This window comes from Neolamprologus multifasciatus, chromosome 9 (assembly GCF_963576455.1).
Source record: "Neolamprologus multifasciatus chromosome 9, fNeoMul1.2, whole genome shotgun sequence".
Lineage (NCBI taxonomy): Eukaryota > Metazoa > Chordata > Actinopteri > Cichliformes > Cichlidae > Neolamprologus > Neolamprologus multifasciatus.
Genome location: NC_140447.1, coordinates 23,883,576 through 23,908,249, shown reverse-complemented (window position 1 = coordinate 23,908,249; position 24,674 = coordinate 23,883,576). Strand labels below are relative to the sequence as shown.

The following is a 24,674-nucleotide window of genomic DNA, read 5'->3' as shown; positions in this document are numbered from 1 at the left end:
TACTGAAAAACCAACATGATTAACTAGCCATGCTTCGTTAGCTTTGTGCTGTCTTTAAACCTTTATGCAAAGATATCACTTCAACTTTAGCTTTTTATGAGAAATACGCAATGCATGATCTCACACACACTGTGAAGTAACACTGAACTTGACATAATATCAACTGTATGTGCAGTAATGAAAATTTAGTAACATTTAGACAATTTTTAAAGATGGGTAAGTGTCAGGACAGAAAGCTACAAAAATCAGCACCGAGAGAATTCATTAGTGTTGTATAATAAGTTAGTAACACCCTTTTGAATCACTATTGTAGTCATTTTTTGCTATAGGATAGTGGAAATCTTCTAGTCTTTCGAAATCCAAGACAGGAGCTCATGAAATATTTATGGATCCGAGCAAACAACAGGATATGTAATTATCATCAAACACAAGAGTACACAATGGCTGCAATCAAGCCACTTCTGTCTCTCTGTCAGTCAACCCAAGGGAAAGGTTAAGTTTCCCTCCTACTCCACTAATTTCTGCTGACCTTTCCAAAGTGATGTCTCTAACCCAGTAAAGTTTCTTCAAATTTCTCGATACTTATTAAATCAGTCACAATACAATCAGCGTGAGGACTGTCTAAAAATAAGCAGGCTCCTGATGGTTTGTGCCACACTCCAGCAGCCCCACAGAAAAAAAGGAGCCCTTAACATATTCTGTTGAAAAGTGTTGCCTGGATGAGACGATGACACATCCTGCCACGTTACTATGACACTGGCAACGATCCAAAGCGGCAGACGAGACTTGAAAGCACAACAAGGCCATGAAAAACCATCTTGAGAGTTTACATGGAGATTTTCTGTTGCTTTTAATGTTGATTTACCATATAAGAGAGCATGATTCAGCACTGCTTCAAAACCTTTTGGATCTTTTTTTTCTGGCTAAGCAGACAGTTTGAAATGAAATGAAATATACTACCGAAGGTGGATTTTAAAATTGCAAGTTGATATCCGAAAGGTAAAAAAAATGCATCAGTAAACATAAAAGGACCACATATTTTGTCTATATTGACGTGCCATTGGATACTGCATATGTAAAAGCTCTATAAGAGAGTTTTTATGTGGTGCATTTGTAGGATGGATTTTAGATTGGACTGGGCAGTTGCACACAGATGTTAAGTGGGAAATGTTTTACAAATATATTTCTATCAGTAATCAGTCAGATATTGAAGTCTTAATTCCTAATTACATTATTGTAATTGTCATGAATAATGTTGTCACCGGGAGAGAATACTGATCCAAAGACTCACATTTTTACATTTTCCTTTCCTAATGAGAGTTTTTATAATTCGATAGATAATGACATACAGCAACTTCCTGTATCAAATGTGGTCTTCGAAATATGCTCCAGCATCAGTTTGTTAATTGGCATAGTTATTGTCATGAATCAGTTAATTGCTGACACAATCTCTCAATTTAATATGCAAGAAAAAAAAATGTGCAAAAGCCTGTATATTATATATAGCCTTTATAATTTACACTCATTGATATGCTTGTCACCAAATGCCTCTGACACCATCTAACTGTCACCATTTCATTGCATTTTATTTAACTGCAGCTATACGTTTTTCTGTAGTTTAAAAGCTAAATGCAGTGCATGCTGTAATTTAAAAATGTAAGTCAATACCGAACAGGTCTGATAGAAACAGCAGATAATTTCATTGACTTGACAAACCAGAACTGGGTGCAAGAGAAACAAACATAATAAATAATAAAATAATAAACATAATAAAACAATGTAGTTGCACCAGGCATCAAATAAGAAATGAGCCAAGGTAAAATCATTAGATTTTATAAGAATGAGGTGATTAAGATAAACAAAATGAATTTTATAGGGTCATTACCAGGCTTGCCAAGACATAAATGGAAACCAATACTTTCACAGCCCAGACACAGACAAATCATTAAATATATTGACACTTTTTATTTTAAAATGTGTTCTACTCTGCTAATTTACTGGCTTAAAAGCTGAGAAAAAAAGATTTTGCAGACAGGTCAGAATACCTATCTAATTTAATATTTGGAGCCACAGAGGTTCAGCCGTGGATATCTAGAAGGAAAGGCCAATCCCAGTAACCCCTCTGGCAGATGTTAGACCTGCTCTTGGCTATATTTCACTCCTCTGGGTTGTAGCGCACCACTCAGAAACTATAATGACCCTCCATGTTGAAGTGAAGTATTCCTTGAGTCTTCAACTTTCAAAGCTCTTCATTTAAGGGCTTTGAAGCTGATTTTTATTGTCACATCTTAATAAAACTGGTCAAAAAAGTTCATCTTGACAAAGCTGCCTCTTTTAACCTTTACCCCTTACTGTCTCATTTGCAGTACTGTTTTTTACACTTCAGTGCATTCCTGTCATAGCAAGACAAAACTCTGTAATATGTCAGGGTTTCTCCCTGGAACTAATATATTGTAGGTGTTGTAATAGACCTTACCATCTCTGAATATTTTTATTCACTATTAACCACATAGGGCTTACCTAGTATAGCATAGACACAGCAAAAGGAGCTATGCTGTCACATAATAACTACACAGAGCTATGCTGTCTCTGTAATGACAAAATATAGCAACAAGCACCTTTAGCTCATAATTAGCCCTCTGAGAATATGTAACTTTTTAAAAAAAAAAAACTTCTCACAAGTCTTGTCAAACAGTGAAAGTAATCATCCTGGCACACATCAATGACTTTTCACATTTTTCTTCTTTCAAAATATCAAATTAGAGTACTAATATGATAGTTTAGAATTCAAAGGGTCGTTAAATAACTCCCTGTTATTTTTTATTTGCAAAATAAAACATGGTATTATGGGAATGCACTATTCTAAGTCTTTTGCTAGGAAAATGGTAAATAGCTACAGTGAAATGTGAAAACATACATGGAAATACAGTGTATAAGAAAAAAAAACTGAGTGTATACATTTTCAGTGAGCTCGAAAGTCAATATTTGGTATGACCACACAGTCTGAACCCTTGTAAACAAGTTTTCCTGTACTTTAAGTAGTGTCCAGGAATAGTCCTCCAGGCTTCTTAAAGGACATCCAAGTTCTTCTTTGGATGTTAGCTGTCTTTTGTTCCATTCTCTGTCAAGATGATTCCACACTGCTCCTATAATGTGGTGGATGGGGCTCTGGTGAGGCCAGTCCATGACTCATAGTGTTCCACTGTTTTGTTGTAGTTGTTGTTGTTGTTGTTGTTGTTTTTAACTATCCAGGAATGTTTTTGCTACATTTATAGTCATGCTGAAAACCGAAGCAGTTGCCAGACAGATGCTTTCCATGGTACTTATAGTACTTTCCTACTTTTCATAATTCCATCAGTTTCAAGAAGATTCCCAACACCACTGGCTGAAACGCAGCCCCAAACCATGACAGAGCCACCTCTATGTTTTAGACATGGCCTCTTCCCTGTCCTCCTCCAGACATCCTCCCATCCTTAAAAATAGCTTTGTAGCCACACTGAGATCATTTCCGATGAGGCTTTGGACACTTCCCTCTTTTTTTCACCAACTGTCCAATTTCCTCATTTTTTTAATGGACAGAATTAAAATGGAATGGAATTGATTTTGACATCTTTTTATGCTTGAATCATTCATAGGTCAGTGTTAAGCAACTCAAAAAAAAAGCCAGAACATAGTTTGAAATAGCTCAAGACAACTTAAAAAAATTGCAAGGCAGTCTGGCTACTCGGAAGCAAAAAATAAATAAATGGTGGAGGGGAGCTCAAGACTTCTGCACAGTCAGAAGTCAGAGCAGCTCATTCAAAACATAATCACCTAAATATAGTGTTTTTCGAATAATAAACAAGTACTTTCAGCATCTAAGCATAAACTGTGAGTCAAAACAAAGTATAAAGTGGAAAACACAACACTGCAAAATGGTACATGAGCCAGGGTCTCCCTCTCATACTAATGACTCATGATACCCTCCTTCCTCTCTGTTAATGCACAGTGCACAATAAAGGTGAAACAAGGGAAAGTTGTGTGCCAAAGGTAACCAAAAGAATGGCAGCATTTATGTCCCTTTTGTGAGAATGACACATCGCATAAGTCTAACTAAGTCCTTCTTTGGTTTATGCTAAGTTATAACATCTGGTTGTTACAGAGTTAAACGGTACAAACATGACAAACATATATCGGTCTTATCAAACATTCAGCAAGAAAGTTAATATATTTTTCCTCAAGTTACTTTTTTCTTCAAAAACTTCTAAGAAGTAGACAAAAGTGTAACACTGATAATAGATCCAATCTCCAGCTCTTATTCACTAATTGAAGCAGTACATTCATCTGAATGACAAATGAATGATCTAAAAGCCTACACAATTGGACATTCATCACAGATCTATCGAGTCTCCCCTTAAATGAAGTCTAAAAGAAGAGCTACACTTTTGCTTTGAGTGAAAAAAGCAAAGGAAGAATTACACATTGTAAGAACTGTTGTATTGTACTGCAGTTTGCACCACTGTAGTCTTCATGGTCACACTTTCTGCTCCTTATTAAAACCATAATCAACAGCTTTCCATCAGCTGACAGCTTGGAGGTGTCCCACAGTGCCTCTGAACTGGAATTGATTATAGCAACTTTGTTGGATTTGGAGTGTTTTCTCTTTGTGTGTGTGTGTGTGTGTGTGTGTGGTTTTTTGCTAGTAAGAAGCTGTAGTCAGTAAGGTGTGGAAGCATGCATCACCAATCATGAAATGCACCAGCATTTATATATAATATAAATTATAAATTATATAATTTATAAATCTACGCAGATACAGCTAAGGAGCTTCAGGTAACATTTGAATTAAAAAGTGAAGTGTGGCTAGAACGTTTCTAAACCTGTTGCTTTGCTCGGAATGATACAAAAAACAGAAAAACATCTGGTGTGAGGGTCAGCGGTGACTGGCCATACTGGTTGGAGCTGACAGGAAGGTAAGAAGTACCACAGATACCAGTTATTACATCTGTGTCTCTCAGAATAAACAACACCTCCAGCTTTGAGGAAGATGGGCTTCAAGATCATACTGGGCTTCACATCTGTCAGACGAGAAATTTGAGATGTGGTGGTGCTCTGGTACACCTGGTACACCAATCTGGACAGCTAAAGCCCGCACAGGTTAGAAGCCAAATGCCTTGTTTCAGTAGTCTAGGATGGCGGTGGTTTAATGGTGTGTGGGATGTTTCTTGGCAGACTTTGGGCTCTTGCTGTAGAATTCTGCTTTATTTTAACCTTGCTTATGACTCTGGGTGTCGTATAAATTTTGCACTCTTGACCTCCACTCAGGGAATTTAGGGAAATGACTAATCTGGGGGAACTTGTAAGCTGATCCGATCACTGCAACATTCAGCTGCACACTGAAGTGAATTTTAAAATGGACTTCTCCTTTTTACACTGATCCATTATCATTTGTATGTCACTCTGTGAAAGCATTATTACTCGCTGTAAGCTTCGCTTTAAGGCCACAAATTATCCATCTTCTTATGGTGACTGGTTTCATGAACATGACAAGAGAATAGACGACTTCAACGGCCTCCTCGGTATTCAGATTTGAATTTAATCACCACCTTTGGCATGCTGTCAAACAGAGGATTTGGGGAATGAATTATTATGTGATGCAATTATTTCAGCATGGATCAGATGAATGTTTACAGTGTCTCGTGGATTGTGTGACACTGATAGTTCAGGTGGTTTTGAGAGCAAATAGATGCCCCACTTAGACGAGTGTTGCTACTACTGGGCTAAATTTTCATCTCTGGCCAGCTTTTCTATCCTTGTATTAGTGCAGAAGCAAAGAACAATGCAATTTAATGCCTAAGCCTTCTGATGTGGTGCAGCTGTTTTATAGTTATTGCTTGGGCAATTGGGTGTTTAATGCCCATGCTTTCTTTGATAAAAAATGCAAAAAAGATTTTAGAAGCACAAAAGACTCACTAATTGCACCATGTGCTCTTTAAACATTGATCTGGACAATTTGAGACTCGCAGCACCATTACCTTCAACTTTTTTTTTTTTTTTTTTGCCCCGCCATTAACTCTTGTTATGGCTTTAATAGCATCTTTCAACCTCACTGCTCCTCTTTGCTCTTTGTGTCACTGCTTGTTAATAGACTTATAGTGGACGAATAGTTCGGAGCCTTTGCTTAAGTAAACTAACGAACGCTGTATCACACTGTAAAAACATTCTCTTTCCCCTAAAAAGCCCTGCGTTTTCAAATAAGACTCCAGTAGAAATTTAATTAGAATCAGGAAAATATTCTGAATATATTAAAGGTATAGAATGAAATGGATTATGTTCATTTTTAATTATGTTTTTATATTTTAGAGCACTTCAACTAATAAAGATTGTTGTATGGAGAAATCTGCTTATGATTGCTGCTGAATCTAAAAATTCCAATGGTAATTGTTAACCATGATTAAAATGACCAGTGTAAATTTAGGAGCACATCCTGGCATGTGTTTCTACACACATCAGCTGCATACACTTCATCTCAAGGATCTAAGCCACACACCCATCTATAGGGTTTGCAGAGAGTGGTCTAAAAAAGACAAAATATCCAGTGTCCATTCTCTGGATGAAAATGCCTTGCTGATTTTAAAGGACAAATTGCTTCAAGCTTCCAGGAAACAACAGTAGCTCAAATAACTGCTTGTTACAATCAAGGTACAGTATGCAGATGAGCAGCTCTTATCCAGATACCACTCCTATCAGCTAACAGCAGGAAACTAAGGCTAAATTTCCCACAAGCTCAACAAAATTAGAGAGTAGAAGACTGGAAAAAAACATTCTTTGGTCTGTTGAGTCTCAATCTCTGCTGTGATGGTTGGGCCAAATGATCCCTGCTATCCAACGTGAAAGCATCATTACCATGGTGTAAAGGTGTAAGAGATACTTTCTTGACTCACTTTAGGTCCTTTATACAAACTAAGCACCATTTAAGTGCCAAAGGCTAATTGAGTATGTCCATCGCTTTTTGACCACAATATACTCATCGCCTGCCTGCTTCCTGTGGGATAGTGTGTGTGTGTGACAAAGCTCGGGTTTCTTGAATATCTCATACAGTGACCAGATCTCAATCCAATAGAGCATTTTGTGATGTGGTTGAAGGGAGACATTGGCATGACAAGCAACTGTGTTATTCTCCCATGTCAATACTGACCAAAATCTCTGGGGAATGTTTTCAGCACCTTTTATTGATTTAATGCCACAAAGAATAAACAAGGTTTTGAGGGCAAAAGGTTCTAACACACCATTAGGAAGGTGTACCTAATAAAGTGGCTGGTGAGAGTTTGTGCCTTTGGGATTGAAAAAAAATTGTATCATGAACTTCTTGGAAAACCTTTCCTAGTTTTTCTCAGGAATTGGCAAGGACAATGTGTTTGCTTACATATAAAATTAAAGTAAAAATATTGCAAATACTCATTTAATCACAAGCATGTACAGTTTATATTATCCCATCACAGTTTTTTATTTGATGCTGGTAAAAATCTGTATGTCAAAATGAGAGCGATAAAGCTAGATCCCTTCAGAAAAAAAAGAAGCTTAGAGGAGAGAGCGAGTGAGACAGTCAGTGACAGAGACAGATTGTTTCTTGTGTGCTTGCATAGAAATGGATGGAGTTAAATTGGTTGCTACCTTGCCCATCTGCCATAACAGCTGGTGATGCTCTAATATAAAAGGGAGCAAGAAAAAAACATAGGCGAGCCCAAAGGCAGTCGTTCTCATTTCTCTGAGAACTAATTTGTTGTTTACATTCGTATCGCAGTTTAAGCTGATTCATTGGTTAGATTCACCAAAAGCATCTCCCATGCTATATGTTACTGTCTAGATTTGTTACATTTTGTTGTGTTGCATGTTCATTACATTCATTCCCCCTTCATGAATGTGACCTAAAATAAACCTAAAATCTGGCAGGCTAATCATTTTGAACTCTTCTCATTGTTTAACACAGTCAGGGTGAGCCTTATCTGCAGATGATGTCCTGGGGTCCTGAATCGGAGCTTACATGGGAGAAGTGGCTTGGCAGTAGATGAGACAGACAGCTAAATAATCAGCCTGCAAGACCTGGCAGTGGAATGTAATTACTGAATGAATGGACAAAGCATCTGTCTTTCTGGAGGCTTCTGGTGAGATCTCTGAGGATGGGAAGGGAGGCAGCATTGTGGGGAGGAGCAAAGTAAGATTGAGGATAATGTGATGGGAAAGGTGAGGAAACGAAGGGCAAAAGAGGTGCAGAGGACCTCCGAGGGCATGTCCTATCACATGCTGTAGTCTCATCATCTGTCTTGTTTTAGGTGTACAAGAACAAGCTGCACACAGTTTGGGCGGCACTCGTAAAAAGCTAAGTTATGTAGCTTATAATTTCACAAAATAGCAAAAAGTCATACGTCAATATTTTTATCTTGAAGAAAAAAAAGAGAAAGAAATCTGCTCGATATTGATTTGCATGCCAGCCTTTTGAATTTAGCATCGCACCAGGTAATGGTGAAAGATTTGTCACTCAAAAATATTTTATATTTTATTTCTTGAAACAATGGTTATTTAATTTCACACCAACGCAAACAAGCCAGCTTTTCATTTCTTCAATTGTTGTCATGTTTGATGGCTAAAATGAATGTAACTAGTTAGAGGTATCTTGATCTTTAGCTCCAGGAGCATAAATTATTAAAGTTTCCAGGTGATTTGTTTCAAAAAATGATCTTAAAAAGTCAAATATTCATATTATATCATTATACAACCCTTAAAGAGACAGGCTGCATGCCATATGCAAACATGTCTTAAGCAAAAGGTTAGCATCCTCATCTGCTGATGCTACAAATAGAAAACATTTTTGTACCACAGCTTAGAAAATCACGTGGCGATGTGCTTTTTGACACTATTGCTACCTTTACAAGGCAAAAGACTCACTAATGACGACTAATGAGGGGATTTCAAAATAAAACTCCATACAATGTAGCAAATATAGTTTGGGATTTAAATAGTACAACCTTGTGGTTTCTGCCCAGTCTTGTACAGAATGTAAATAATACCTGAAAACTTTTAAAGCTCTAGAAGAAACACTGAGTTACTACAGCTCCATTATGGCATACTAACACTTGCAGCATTTCCTTTATACAATACTTTTTTAGTATCTTAATGAGGGTTAAGCAATAATGAACATACCCTCTCTGAATAAAAGAAGTAAAACGTACTCCCTTTGTAGAGCCTCCTTTACACTGCTTAAATATGGCAATGCCGACTGAATCCTGTATCCAAGTAGAGGAGTTGTAAAAGACGTCACTGGGTGGAATTATTAAGGGGGAAACTATTAATAATATATATATATTTTTAAAATCAGGTTGTAAATGTTTTTTATTCTTTTAATTGGGAGATTTTAACCTCAATTATCCACTAAAGAAATCACAGCTTATACACCTTTTGTGTTGTCTTCATTGTTCCGAGGCTTGGACAAAAACATTCCACACTTCTTAATCTTTGAATTTGGGTTTTTTTCAGTTTCATTGCCACAGTTGTATAAAATCAAGCACATGATCTGTGACATGATGATTGTGAAAGAATTCCCAACAAGTCAGCTGAAAAAATGTCTTCCCTTCTAGACATGCCACCGTAAACTGTAAGTGAACTTGAAACTGAAACTGAAAGTACTCTTGCAAAATGGAAGTGTTTAGTAACCACAGCAAGTCAGCCGCAAAGTGTCAGACCCTGTAAAGTTACACAGTGGAGTCGCCGAGTGCTGAGGCACGTGGTGCGTAACGCTCGCCAATCCACTCCTGACTCAATAACTGCAGAGCTCCGAAACTCCTCTGGCATTAACATCAACACAAAAGCTGTGCACTGGGAGATCACCCTGTTGGGTCTCCATGGCTGGCCAGCTGCTGTAGGTGTAATGTGTAGGTGGACCAATATTTTTGTCCACCGCGTCATGCACTCCCTGTTTGTAGGAGCAGATTGGAGAACAATTCCCTGCAATCCTCGTGTTTATGGCTGCCATGAATGCTGTTTCACTCAGGACTGTAAAAAAAATTAGAATAGAGTGCAATTATATTGTTGCTTCTGAATGAAATAAAAGTGCCATAACAAAACAAATAAGACTACCGAATGGAACTGTTCAGACCAGGGTGGATATTTGTTTTGTGTGTTTCTGAAAAAGCCACGCACTCTGCAGCCGGTTATGAACTCTCCAAAGTGGTTTGCTTTGTACTAGAAAGGTGAATGAGTGTTCCACTTTCATCTAATGCTATTCAGCTCTACAGCGCTGAATAGTCTTCCTGAGATACTTCCAAAATCCTTACAGACAAGTCATCTCGGCAAATACACATTCAGACCCATAAACCATGAAAAATAATAACAGTTCAGGCTCAAGCTGCACAGTGAAATTTCTCAGTCTGTCGGCCTGTTTCTATAAGTCTGGTCTCATGATGATGATTTTCTGAAGGGTTATATCTATCCCTGCTATTGCTCCACAGATTTCCATATTGCTTTCAATCTCTGAGCCTATAATTAATTGGAAAGTGAAATTGCTTTTCGAAATGTTTCAACTTGCATTGACTGACCTAATTAGTTCAATGATTACACTCACCAGGAAGAGATCCCTGCCTAAATGATGGGGCTAATTTGAATGAATATTTTAAGCCCATTTCTGCAATTAATGTAATCTACATATGTAATGTGTCTGTTTGATTACTTAATTATGTTTGTATTCCCTGACGATGTCACTGACAGGTGTCTTTAGAGTATAGCAAAAATAATGCAAAATCCAGATGTCCCACTTCATTCATCTAGTTTGTCTTGCAGGAGCTGCAACTACCTGCATTACAGAGCTGTCGAGTTCCTGTGGCTTGCAACAACTTTACATCTACCCCCGACAAATTTATTCACTGTCATCTGCAGACTCGCTGGAGAATGACAGAAATTGATTTTCCTTGCAGTTAGCTCCCCATGGGTCTAAAAAGATGGGGGGAAAAAAGGATAAAATAATACACAGAACGTCTTTCTTCTAGTTTAGCCATCTGGTCACAAAACATTTTGGAAAGCCGCTCTGTCAGTTTTGGAGTAAAACTGAAAGATAGTGCAGAAGGCATTTTAGTCTTGAGCTAATATTGTGACTTCCTAATAATCATGTCATGTAACATCCAGTAAGAAAATATCTGACTTTTGCTATGCCGGTTCACTGGATTTGTTTTGGGAGACAGGTTTAACTTGAAATGATCTGAAAGATTTTAGTTGAATTACAAGCAGGCTATGTTCAACACCACTTTGCAAGAAGCAATCCCGCTTCCACAGGGACTCTAAAATTAAGAGTTATCTCTGTGGGGTAACAACATTTGCTTCTTATTTTTCTTTTTGCATTAAATAGAAAAAGGATTGATGTCGCTGATGTTTGTCTGTCACATACACTTCGCTTAGCTTAGCACAAAATCACAACACCCAGGGGATAAAGTGGAATTTGGCTACTTGAGTATGCTGAGATTGGGTGCAGTGCAGGGGAAATTACTCTCTTAGAAATAAGTCACAAAATAAATTGATGTCCCATTTTCTTTATGGACAGGCTTTGACCAGATGCTGCTGCTCTAGAGGTTTACTGCTCTTCAGTCAGATTGTTGTATGTTATATGAACTATTACTACTATAAAGGTAGAATTTGGTAAGTCAGACTAAAGAGCATCATCAGTTTAGATCCAAATTGATGACTGGCAAACTCCTCCTAGAAGCAAGACCTGCCTTAGAGAAAGTCCTCTTAAATGTCTCCAGGTATTTATTTAGACAGTTATTTTTAAATAACAATTACCTTTGACACCAATGGTAAACAGGACATAAAGAAGGTAAAAAAAAAAAAATCTAAAATTATCATGTGTAAAAAAAATGCTACTTTGCCCCCTAAAAAAGTATTTTAGCAAATCTTTTGGTCATACGTTTACTAGCATCTATACAGGTTGCAGAATTATCAAACAGTCAGCATGGACACCACAGAGCTATCATACTACGTTTCACCAGTGCAACACAATGCAGCACTGTAGATTGTACCATAATACTGCTACTCAGCTCAGCATGAATTTGCATACTAGTATAATATTCCGACAAAAAATATAATTCAATTTGTTGTGAAAGACACAATTCACAAATAACCAAATAACTTCAGCAAAATATTACATGCAGATCCAGAATCTGATATTTTAATAATAAAGTAACATTTATTTGGATATGTAAGTTTTTCCCCTCTAGCTAATGTCACTTGCCGAATAGTCATCATCTTTGAAAATAATCTCTCATTTTCCTTTAATGTTCTGTCTATTTTAGATCGTTCACACATTTTTTCCCCTCTTAGGAAATACAGTGACTGGATACTTAGCTAGCAGACAGACTATAATCCAAACTGCACAGATGCAGTTTTCTGTGTCTGTTGAACAGTTTAAAAGGCTGAGTTTGAAATTATCTGCCATTCAAAGTTACCATAGAAATGGTAACTTTGTTTAGGCTTACTGTAGCTGTAGGTAGTGAAGTACAACATGGAAACTTTTCTGACATCTGCACATGTGGACAGGACCAAGGGTGATATTCATTTCTCTGTGGCCTAACCTGGAAGCAAAGCCAGGCTGCTTGATAAAATTATGTATTAAAATTTGGATTAGGTTTAATTACTGAGCAACTGAAAGCTTCTGGAACTCCCACTCATTTTAACCCCTGAATAAACACAAGTTAGCCCAGCTAAAAACACCCAGTAAACCCCTAGTTCTCAAACAATATAATTAGTTAGTGCTTTAGAGTGACTCTTATCACCTATTTTTAGTATTTATGCTAACTATGCTAAAAAATGCTAATTGGCAGCTAGCTGAGAACCATGGTCCTATATTTGATGGAGAAATGAGCCGGCATTCTGCTGAACTTCTAATCTTAATCTAAAATAGCAAAGTCTGCATCCCATACTTCAAGTGTATTTCAGAAGATGATAAGCTATCCATTTAAATGATCAGTATTCCCACAGTACAACCATGCTAAAAGATAGGGCTGCATTACAAACTAAGAAAAGCAGCCTGCTGTTTGAGGGCCCGAGACCCTAACCCATTTTTCAACAGCAAGCATCTGCATTGCTCGCTGCTTCTATTGTGGCAGCGAGCCACTTGTCACGCACACGCTGTTTTCTTTTTTGTATACTTCTACATTCAATTTGTTACTAGCTTAGAACAGCCAGTATACAGTCAAACAGTTTACCTATTTGCAATTTGTGATAGGCGGAGAGAGAAAAGAAAGCCAGAGGAGCAAGGACAGTACATTATATTATTCTGGCTTGTTTTTACTCTCTGTTATCACCTTTTACCTGTGCTCGACTGGCCATCTGGCATACTGGAACTCCCCCGGTGGGCCTAACGTGACTTTTCGGGCCAACACAGCTGTCAACAAAAACGTCAGAGTGCCAAAATGGATAAGACTAGGGAGGTGCTGGCAGTGGTGCTGTACACAGTTAGAAGGACAGAGAAAAGGAGAACTTAGAGGGGGTTAAGTAAAGCAGAAGGTAATGGGCTGTCTGCCTGGATCAACAACACTGTACGTCAGGAGAGATGAGACTAGGATGATTAGCAGGGTGATAACTTGTCTGGAGTGTCAGAAAATTTAAGCTTAAGCTCTATTGGTAAACGAAATGGCTGGTTTTTGCAAAGTTGTGTTAATTACATAACAGTACAACCAAATATGCACTCTCTCCACAACTTCAATTTGACTAGCTTGCCACTTTTGCAAATAAGTAGTTTTCTGGTCATAATGTGTTTGTGTGAATGTCAGAGTGTGCTAGCTAACACACTGTGCAAAGTGGCTAAGACAATTAGTAAGCACTTGCAAGTGTAAAAAGGATGCCACAATTTTGTTAACCACCTTTTATCAGCATTAGCAGTGGGCCAGCTGGCAGCTTGCTGTTCCCAGTGATGTTTTGGGATATGGAAAAAACCTCTTAGGATGCAAGATTTTGTGTGGCAGTGATGGACATTATATGGGAGTAAAATTGAGACATTCTTGTCTTTATTTATTCACTAAACAACTATTTGTGCATTGTCTTTACATACATTGTCATGTCAGTGTGACTGATTTGCGCCTCTCTGACATGATCGCACCACTTTTTTATGGATTTATCAAACAAGTCCCCCGCATTTTTATTTAACTTTTATGTTGACAGTTTATTCACTTTATTTTTTTTTCCTGCTTTTTAAGGACTTACCCAAGCAGGAAATGCTATGAGTTAGTGAAACATACTGTTCTTCAACCTGAAAAGAACAATTATCTGATCAACTGTTTATTACAGACAGATCATTACTTCTTTTAAAATTCTCTCAGTACTGTACAGGTATTAGCAGAGTCACTTTCAAAAAACGTTTCCTTTATCTAAATCTTAGTCTTCTCTTATTCAATACACACCTTTAGTGCTTTTAAAGGGTGGCCTGGACGGCATGCATATTCAGGGGAGCACAAACATGGGTGGCATGTTATCGATTGTGGTGGGCTGGTACAGGGCAAAATGCCAGGGGCGATGGGGTCTGTCAGACAAGCCCTGACAGACCTGGTGTTATAGAGAATTTAAATGTTGTACAGGCCCTCACAAGTGGGGTTTTCTGGCCGTGCTTATGAACAAAAAAGGAAACTTTTCTGTAGTTTATGACAGTTATTCTGAATTTAGTGCTGGTAGCCCTGCATCCAGGGCACCAAACCAAGAAAATACACTTGCCCAACAAAAAATTAAAAATAAATAGATCTTAAAATCCCTCTGATTTCTTTATTATCTGTTATTCAGACAACATCAACATCAACTTTGATTAAAACAATTTTTGAATGACTTAAACCTTGTCCACTAGAGACTGCTAGAGTCCGCTCAGGTCACAGCAATGTAAATTTAATAGTAGTCCACATACCTGCCTGTCTTTTTTGACTGCACGGACCAGTCTGCAAAGAATTTATATCACAATGCACCAACTACACATGCGGCCCAGGTAGCAGACTTCAAAAAACTATAACAAGAATGACTATTCTGTTATCCTGTCTTCAGCTGTCCATGTCTGTATTCACAACAGAGTATAATCAAGGCATTATTTTTAAAGCATCTTGCTGATTAGGGATGGATGATGTGTCACAAGTAGACTTTGCTTTAAAAGTTGAGAAGCACTGGCTTACAGGACATGCAAATGCACTTTAAAGTCTCTTGATGGGGCTTTAAATGTTCTCTTTTGGTTTTTCCACATTGCTATATGCTATTGTTTCCTGTGCAGTAAAACACTAACTGGGCAGCAAATGGGACGTAAATATAATCCAGAGAATCGTGTTACTCTTACGAAACAGCGGAATTTGTAAGTAAGCACATTTATATCCACTAATAATGCCAGAGCAGGCTATTCAACTGAAGATTTCATTTACCTTTCCATCAAGACAAATATCCAAACCACATCTTTGCACACTGATGGGTGTAGGCGCAGGGTGTATATTAGAGAAAATGGATGGAAAAGGAAGTAATGGCTATAATAACTGCTGTTATTGCAGAGAACATACAGCAATGTGCTTCTTGATTTCCTCTGATGTCAAAACCTGGGGGGAAAATCAATATGAAGAATGAAGCCTTATTTACACACGCCACCTGATAGACTGTGGCTCGCTGCAAGATGTCAACAGGCCATTAATGTTTCAGGAGATGATTGCTTTTTTTGTTTTTGTGGCTAAGTGGGGAATTAAACGACAGCAGTTCTATTTTTAATCATAAACCCATCAGTGAATAGGGCAACATTTAGGAAGACAGATGTGTTTGTGTTTTTTTTTTGTTTTTTTTTTTAAAGTTAACCTCAATCCGAAGAGGATGCCGTTGTGTTCAGGATGCATATTTGCAGGGACATGTGCGCGCACGCAGCCGGTCACAGAGCTGGGATTATCATTCATGGGCGGGGGCTCACTATGACAGCTATTCTTTGCAATGAAACCAAGCTGATTTCTGCATTTCTTCCCTTTTTCTTCTCCTAGTTAGTAAAAGTTCTGCATAACTTAACATCATTTAAATAACAATGTGAGTGCTTACGTGCAAAAAGCCCCAAGTCTGTCCATGTGTTGCCGTCAGTTAAGAATTATCTGTCAGCCTGAATCAGACTTTGAATGTGGAGCAATCATACATTTTCACCATCACCAGCAGTCCCCCCTGATACCTCTGACTGAACCGTTTGTTGAGAGAAACATAAAAGGTTTGCTCGGTGGACATGTTTTTGCCCTCAGGGGTACACAAACTCAATAGCTAGCTAGGTAGCTAGCCATCTCTTCTTGAGTGCACCTGTGCTTTCCTAGTGGCACACACTGAAAATTGAGGTCATGATCCCCACGACTATGTGAGTCAAGATGCCTCTATGTTGGAATATCTCTCTTTCTTTTCTCTTTTTCAGTTTATATCTCCTTGAAAATATCTATCTGGAATTTCCGTGTACATTCTTTCTCTTATAGAGGGCATACGCACATTTGTGCACACATACATTTGAAGGGTAAACCGTACATGAGCATTTGCAACCCATTTTTCAAAACTGACTTTCATCTCTTGTGTAGATCTGCATTATTGCCTCGCTTAAAAATTATCTAGCCTTAAATTTATATTTCTAAATTGCTAGATTCCTTTTTTTTTCAAACACATGCATTGTTCATTATTGTCTGCTAAAAACACAAATGAGTATATTAGAATATATAAGCCAATAATTTGATAAACATTAAAAATAAATAAATGGTTTGAGTGAATGAGCTGTGCTACGCCCTATGCAAGAGTTTTGAAAGTATCTGACCAGATTTAAAAAAACAAGCTGCAAAAGCAAAGATGAAGATTTGTTGTCAGAGCAACAAATCACAGAAAAAGTATAATCACTTTATGATCATTTTATTTTTCTCTACCCTTTAGTGCCTGTTGTATAAAGTGATCACAGTTTTTCGCTGTCTACTCTAAATTTGGATATAAACTTCAAAGATTTGAAACCTCTGACTCCTGTTTGGAACTCCCTCCCTCCCTTGTCAATGTGCCCTGAGGCATGCGAAAAGGCCCCCAGTGCCTCGAAACATAAGATGAAGACATCCAAAATGAAAGAAATGCAGAATGCTTTGAGTTATTTGTGGTTGTTTTTTTTTCCTGTTAATTTGTCCGTCTTTGTAGTGGTTTTGCGTCTCCGTGGTCAATTTGTGTCTTTTTGTTATAATTCTGTTCCTCTTTGGTTGTTTTGTGTCTCTTTGAGGTTGGTTTGCATTTTCTTTCTGTCTTTTTGGATTATTTATGGTTGATTTATGCCTCTTTGCAGTTATTTGCGATTATTTTTTGTCCATTTTCAGTATCTTTAAAGTTATTTGATTGACATCCCAAGAAAAATTCTTTCAAACCAACACTGTAGCCCCAGGAGAGCTCTGACCACTTGCCCCTAGGGATTGTGCTCTGAAGGCCTGTTCACCAATTTATCCATGCATACGTTATATTTTTTTGTTGTCTCTCTATGCTCTTCTTTTCTCTCTTCACTTTCTGCTTACCCCAATTGGTCCCTGAGATCCCCACTCCTGGAGATTTCTTCTTTGTAAGAGGGAGAGTTTTCACCCTCCTATTTCCAGCTATTCTACTATTATTGCACTGTTATGGTAAAATCTTTCCCTTACAATTGAAAGTTCCCAGAGATGACAACAGTGAATTGATTAATTCAATTAGATCAATTTAAAAAAAAGAAAACGTTTCATGCAGACCTTATCAAAAATAATGACAGTGTAGGTACGGCACAGTGCAATGTATCATGTATGTCGACACTGTTGTGTTTAGACTGCCAATACATCCGCGACTGGTCACAAGCAGGTGAGAGACAGCTGAGGCCAGCAGGACAACAGCGAGAACAGCTGATCCCTGCAGAACCAGCTCGGAGCTGACCCAGATGAGGACTCTCCACTGTAATCGGAGTCCCTGAGGTAATCTAGGCAAGACATTATCTGCATCGTTGCTTCTCTGCAGCATCTGGAGGGCTCTGCCACCTGCTTTGGAAGGGTTCATACCACTCCTCTGCCTCTTCTTTTTTTTGTTGCTTTTCATTTGTTTATTTTTCTGTCACACACTCAGCATCAAAGAGCACACAGTCACTTAGACATGCCAGAACTCATGGATCAAGTTGTCAACTTTATAACCTCGTCTCTTAACTGAAACAGCTTTTCCAAGATTCACTCTTACCAGTAAACTATGCAGTTCTTTGAATTCATCGCCGTGGGCAATGCTCCACTGCTTATACAGTAGGAAAAAAAAGTTCTTCCCAATTAGATGTTTCCCATGCATAATGTTCCTATGCTTAATATTTTCATGCCCAGGTCATCTTTAGATTGCAAGAAAGCACTTGCTTTTGCATCCTAATGATAAATCAATTAGTTGAGCCTTAGATGTTGCCTATGGCAACTCAAGTCTTTGAATTTCACTATGCATTTTGATTTTATGCCTCTATAAATTGACCTGGGAGCCCTTAGTCTCTGGTATTTCTGTGTTTATCTTTTTATTGCTGCTTTTAATATTTTATAGTGGCATTTTGGGAGAGTCTTATGTTTATTTAATCTGCAGTGTTTTCTGCTTTTTTTAATGTTTCAGAGAGGTAAAGAAAATACTTCATCTTCGTAGGACAGAGAAACGTTGAGCGCTTTTCTAAATATTTGATCAGCTTGTCTTTTCCTGTGCCACTGTTCTAGTTTGCTACTACTCAACTTAATGTGGATTGGCTAGCCCGATCAGGGGAAGCAGGTTATCAGGAGGGCTGAAGAGAAGAATTTCTGCATAATGAAAGTATAATAAATGCATACAAGCAAGAAATAGAAGCTAAAATCTTGCTCCTCTTAAACTGCCTGCTCTTAAAAGGACCAAAAAATAGGTAAAACTTTATGCATCAGTTTCCTTCTCCTGCTCTTTCTTTACAAATGTATGTCTAAATTTGTGTATGTGCAGATTGAGGTCATGTGTATTGTTCTTTTTTTTGCGTGTCCTGCCAAAATATTCCAGCCACATTTCCATAATTCTATATGTATCCAAACTGAGATCTTCCGTTATTTCCAGAAAAGACGTGCAAAGCACAGACTAATCATCTTTGGCTCGGTCATCCTTCTGCCTGAGGGTTAAATTTTAATGATGATGTTTGGCACACTGATGTGAAAAACATGTATTTAAATGCCAAAAAGTTAAATGTGATGAAACAGGCTTATGTATCTACAATGAGACCAACAATTTTCTGAAATTACAGTTTAATTAGGAGGGGGTTGGGGATAAGATGCTGCTGCAGGAAACTCTGTGACATTTTCGTCTAAAGACATAATACTTATGTATATTAGAAGCGGCAATGCTACATCCATATCTAATTTAAAGCCTCATTTTGAATGTTTTGCTCCTACGTGATACTCCTGCTAATTAGAAAATTGTACTGAATTTTTAAGCTTGACCTCATGTAACCTGGAAGCTATCATGTAGGCTGGATCAATAACTGCACAGCGCTGGGAAAGCAGTATAAACTGTACTTTCCTCATGAGCGGATCTTCCAAACACTGACCTTTATACCATCTTAGCTCCATGTCCTTTTGTAAGGTTAGTCCTAATCCCACAGCTCTAAACTTATTTCCTCCCTAAAAATAGAAAAATTCAATTCGCTTTACAAATCTGAAACACATCCCAAGTCTCAGTCTATGTCTAGTTTCGTGTATTTAATCAAAAGAAAAAAATATCACTGTTTTGCGACTGATCCCATTGTCTTCATAAGCATCAAGTTATAAGAGCGCACGCCCTCAAGACCGAATGTCAGTTACATGTAACTAAAACAAAACTTTGCTTTCATGCGAAATTTAAAAGTTACAATCAGGTCTCAGCACGTCGGCGCAGAAGTCTGATTTCAGTGATGCACAGTAACTCAGATGGTTCCCATAATAGACACTGGAAAGTCATTCAGCCTGACCCTATTCTTCAGATATGGGTTTAATTGCCCAGAATATGAAGTGCAAGATCCCCTCACTTATCAAATTAACAGCTCAGAAAAGGACAGTAAAGTACTTAACAGTAGTCTCAGTAGAATGAGTCATGGCAAAGGTAAGCTGTTTATCTGTTAAAAGGAGGGGAGAAGGAAGTGAATGCCTCATTGAGAGAAATAAAACACATCGTAAAACACTCTTTTTACTTTGGTACTTCATGTTATGTTGATATGGTTGACTGCCAAAATGCAGATGAAAGACGCTTTGAGTTTATAATAATATGGATGCACTTCTGCGAGTTGCCTTTACAGCTATGCGATTATTTAAAAAAAATCTAACTTGTGACTTGCACAAGTTTGCCTTGCAGACATTTTTTCTTTCAGGTAACATAAAAACTGGCCCTTCTTCTTTGTGGTAAAGCCTAAGAAGAATCAAGGTATTGCTCACACTTAATCACGCTGTCAAAATAACATTACACTAATGCGGTAAAGAGTGGTGCTCTTTGCCGTATGCTTATTAGTCAAGAAGGAGAAACGGGATTTTTTGTATCTACTTGAATGGAGCAAATCATTATTTATTGTTATAGTACAATAATTATCAGAAAGACAATAACCATTTCTGTCAGGCTCATTTTCTAGATTGATTTATAAAGATGGAAAACAGCAACCAAACTCTTTCCTATGTGAGTAATGACATGTGGAAATCCAATTAAAACAATGCAGAGATTAATTGAGAGCTTCACTGACTGGCAAAAAAAATGTTAAGATGAGAGCAAAATTCAGACCAGCTTTGCAGCTGCCATATTTTCAGACAGTGGCAAGTCATACTATACGAGTGCCTTTATGGTTAAAAAAACATAATTTAAGTAAAGAGCTACTGCTGCTTCTTGAAAATGATAAAACTTGTTTCATGGTCCCTTTTCAACACTTTAAAGGGCAAAACATAAAACGTCTCAGTCTGCTCAGGTTTTGTCCTCCTTTAATGTTGCTTATTATTTCTTCTATTGAAAGATGATACTAAAGCAACATATGCCTGCACACACACACACACACACACACACACACACACACACACACACCACCACCACCACCAAACCTGCATTCACTTTCATGCATCCCCTAGTTAAGCACATGCTTAGTGCACATAGCTGACTCTTGCGTGATGTTTTATTCATGGTAGCAGAGATATAACCACACACGAGCTATCATACTTCTCTGTGAGACTCCTGTGCGGTTCTGGCTTGGCCCAGATAACAGAAAACCTGCCTGGAGCGCAGACACAACACTGCAGGACGTAATAGAAACTATCATAATGCTTAGCAGGAGAGATGTCTGTGGAGCTCACACTCTGGCGGTGTGGCAGAAACAACTCTCAACTCAGGGCGTGAAGACATGTTGATGTCTTGTGATGTTGTGGTTTGAGGTTTGAAAGCCAACAGATGGATTGATTTTGAGGGAGTGGCCTGATTAAAACCTTTGTGCACCGAAGATAACGAAGACAATTTCTTTGGAACGTTTACAAAAGACAGCTATTTTATGCAGCTAAAAATGGACTTGTGTGTAATTCTGCATAGATAAACTGGAGGACAGTGTGACACCTTGAAGAAGTTACTGAAAATATTATCTAGACACATGTGAAATGCCCTGGCTTCAGGCTAAAATACAGGCCTTGAAAATTAAAGTCATTCTTTCACCTAATTACCCAGTGTAAGAGTTTAATGTGTTCATGGCTTAAATGAGTTCAGTGACTTTTAGAAATTTTTGAAGGAAAATGTAATTAAATCGTGGCTGCAGTGCAAGAACTGACGGTACACTGATTACTTGTATCTGAATCTAATAGTTGGATTCAATTGTAATTCTTCTTTTTCAGTCACTGACAGACTCTGTGGCAAATTCACACCTACTCCAACACCATAGCCTATAATATATTTACTATGTGTCTACAAGCAAACACTTACTCTCTTCCTAGACTCTTAAAGCTGTTTCTAAATTGGCTCACAAATTGGACCCCATTAAAATCTCCTCATGCTCTTTATCTACATCTCCTTTATGGTCTGCATAGATCTAACCGAAGGCAGAGAAATCAATACTTAATAACAGCCTTTCAATTCTCTGCAACATGTTTCATCTTAATTGCTCTAGTCAGTTTGCCTTATTAACAATCCTAGTTTACCAACTGCGTTTTTCATCCAGTAGTTATTAATGTTTCATTTCACCACATTAAATTATTTGGATTCTGATCAACTATGCAAGCCTGTTTAATGACACCGGGACTTAACAGTCTACACTCAGACTTAATGGTCCACTCCCCTGTGTTTTATTGGCCTGCAGTATTATGCCGACGAAACCTCTGTTCTGTTAAACTGAACACATATGAGTTAAATGGAGCAAACTGATGAGATCTGATGCACAAGCTTGACTCCTTTCTTTAAAAATGGAAACTCAAAAGGCAGAAATGATTTAGATCAGCCGGGAAAAAGTGAAGAGTAAGTCAAGTAGAGATGGTGGATTTCTGCTGAGTACCATGACTTTTTGGCTATGAACCCACACACACACAAACACACGCACACACACAGAGCAAATAATTCGAGTAACTGATTGCAAGCCTTGCTCTTTTCTAAGACTCCATGATATCTGTTTTCGCTATTATTTTTGCATTTCCTGCAGCACTAATAATCTGAGGTTAAACTGCCTCTTGAAAGGATTATTTCACTCTAAGTCCTCTTTTAGTTCATTTCCTGCAAAATCAGATTAGAAAAAAAAATGTATTTATGCATCCAGGCCCACAAAAAGCGGATTTGAGTTTGTAAAGGACTAAGAGGGGCACTTAAGTGTGGGAAGATATTTGCCCATGACATACTGCAATGGAAAATGTAACCTAATTATTTCCCTCAAGTTGGTAGCCAGCTGCAGTTTAAAGAAGCGTCTGCTGCAGTAAAGGAATTTCCGCTCCTCCAAATCGATATATGAATAGACTTTCGATACTTGCATTTATTGCAGTGTATCCGTCCTTGGCTGTATCTACTTACATTTAGTCTTCAGCTTGAACGGCGTGAAGATTGTTGAACTCACGACAAAGAAAACACTGTTCGAGCGAACTGCGTGTGATTTCCAATCCGTGTTCTTGAATTATTGACCACGACATTAGATTTTTTTTTTTTTTTGTATTTTATTTTATGAAGCATTAGGCACAGATCGATCACAGCAGGTAACCTTCAGGTAACATTGATGAAGAATGCCTTTTCTAATCAACAATTTGAGCAGCCCTTACAAAATAACACGTCAGCCACAGGTGCATATTTCTGTCACCTCATTCTTTATTGTAAATACAGAAGCGTGTCACTCATCCGCTCACGTTATATACCTGCAAGAGGGAAAATGTCTGTTCATCCTCGTTGAAAACAAGAACGCATTGAACTCCCCCAAGAATCAAAACTCCCCTCGTCCACCCAGCATCATCTAGTCAAAAAAAATAACATCCAAAAAATACTTGACACTGCCACCAGCAAAAGTATAATGAAATCGGAAAAAGAGAGGAACACAAAAAACCAAAAACAAAAACCACAAACCTGTGAGCTCAGCTGCAAGAAAAGTAGCACGTTAAAATGTCATCGGGCTTTAAAAATGATTCCCCCTCTTTTTTTCCATAAAGAAAAGAGGAGCAAAGTAAAAGCAAGGATCGGATCGGTGGTGATTTCACCGAGACATCAAAATCACAAAACTCGAAGGCAACAAACAACACTGCAAAATGCAAACCAAAGCATAGCAACAGCAAAAGTCGACAGAAACAAAAAAGAAAAAAAAAGAGAAAAAAATTAAAAATGTTTCAAAACCACCAATAAATGTTCGAAAAATCTCAATACTGACAAAACCTGCTTGGTTTCGACCCTCGAAACAAAACTGCAAGCAAGTAAAGGCTTTCTCAATCCCGATAACGCACCCGTTTACCCTCTTGGCACTCTCGATCAGAATAACTGCATGCTAAAAACTTGAAGCCTGGATGTGGAAAAACGCTCAAAACCACCATGTCAATGCTCAATTCAACCATCAGCAAAAGGAGGAAAAATAACAAAAAAAGGGGGGGCAATTAAAAAGACAAAAAATGCTTACAAAAAAGCCATTGGAAATGTACTCACCGAGCGGGAGTAAAATGTTGCAATAAAAATGTGATATGGCTCAAAATACAGTATGGCGGTGCTAGCCGAAATGCTGTGCCTTTTCTCTAGATCTCTGCCTCCAGTTCTGTCATGTGACTGATTCAGCCCCGACTTCCAGCAATGAGAGACCAGTGTTGAACAGCTGATGCTGAATGCTCTCCTAACGGCTCGACTCTCTCCAAAAGTAAAAAGAGGTAGTCCTTATCATCCCACAGTTATGACTGAGCAGCTTGTCTGTTTTTCTTTCGGTTTCTTTTTTTCTGCTTTTTGTCCTTCTGTTTTAAAGATGCAGAGCTCACGCGGTGTCAGCGCCACGTCACGATCCAGGCATGCTTTCATTTCATTCAGTGCAAGCACTGGCTGGGATAAAGAGCACGGTTTTTCTTACTGGGGGAGAATGAACAGGGGTGTGTGTTATTACAGCGAGGGGGGTGGGGGTCAACGTAAAGCTGCATCGCAATAGCATGCAGCCCTGTTCTCGGTGCTTAAACTGTGAAAGTGCAGCACACCGAACAACACACCGTTAACGGGAAACCAGCGCTGACCAT

General features: G+C 38.2%; 1 protein-coding gene across 4 annotated transcripts in view; it reads right to left on the bottom strand.

Moving 5' to 3' along the window:
* Nucleotides 1-24,471, bottom strand: part of LOC146511610 (RNA-binding Raly-like protein) — a 123,501-nt gene extending 99,030 nt beyond the window's left edge. Inside the window, exons 1-2 of one of the 4 annotated variants that reach the window (XM_085173523.1) lie at nucleotides 23,539-24,467; nucleotides 23,334-23,428 (exon numbers count right to left, since the gene is read on the bottom strand). The gene's annotated coding sequence lies outside the window, so the exon portion shown is untranslated. Of the gene's footprint in view, nucleotides 1-23,333 lie in introns of all 4 variants that reach the window. The other 3 variants (XM_085173526.1, XM_085173522.1, XM_085173524.1) reach the window with 3 other exon arrangements.
* Between the last annotated feature and the right edge of the window lie 203 nt (nucleotides 24,472-24,674).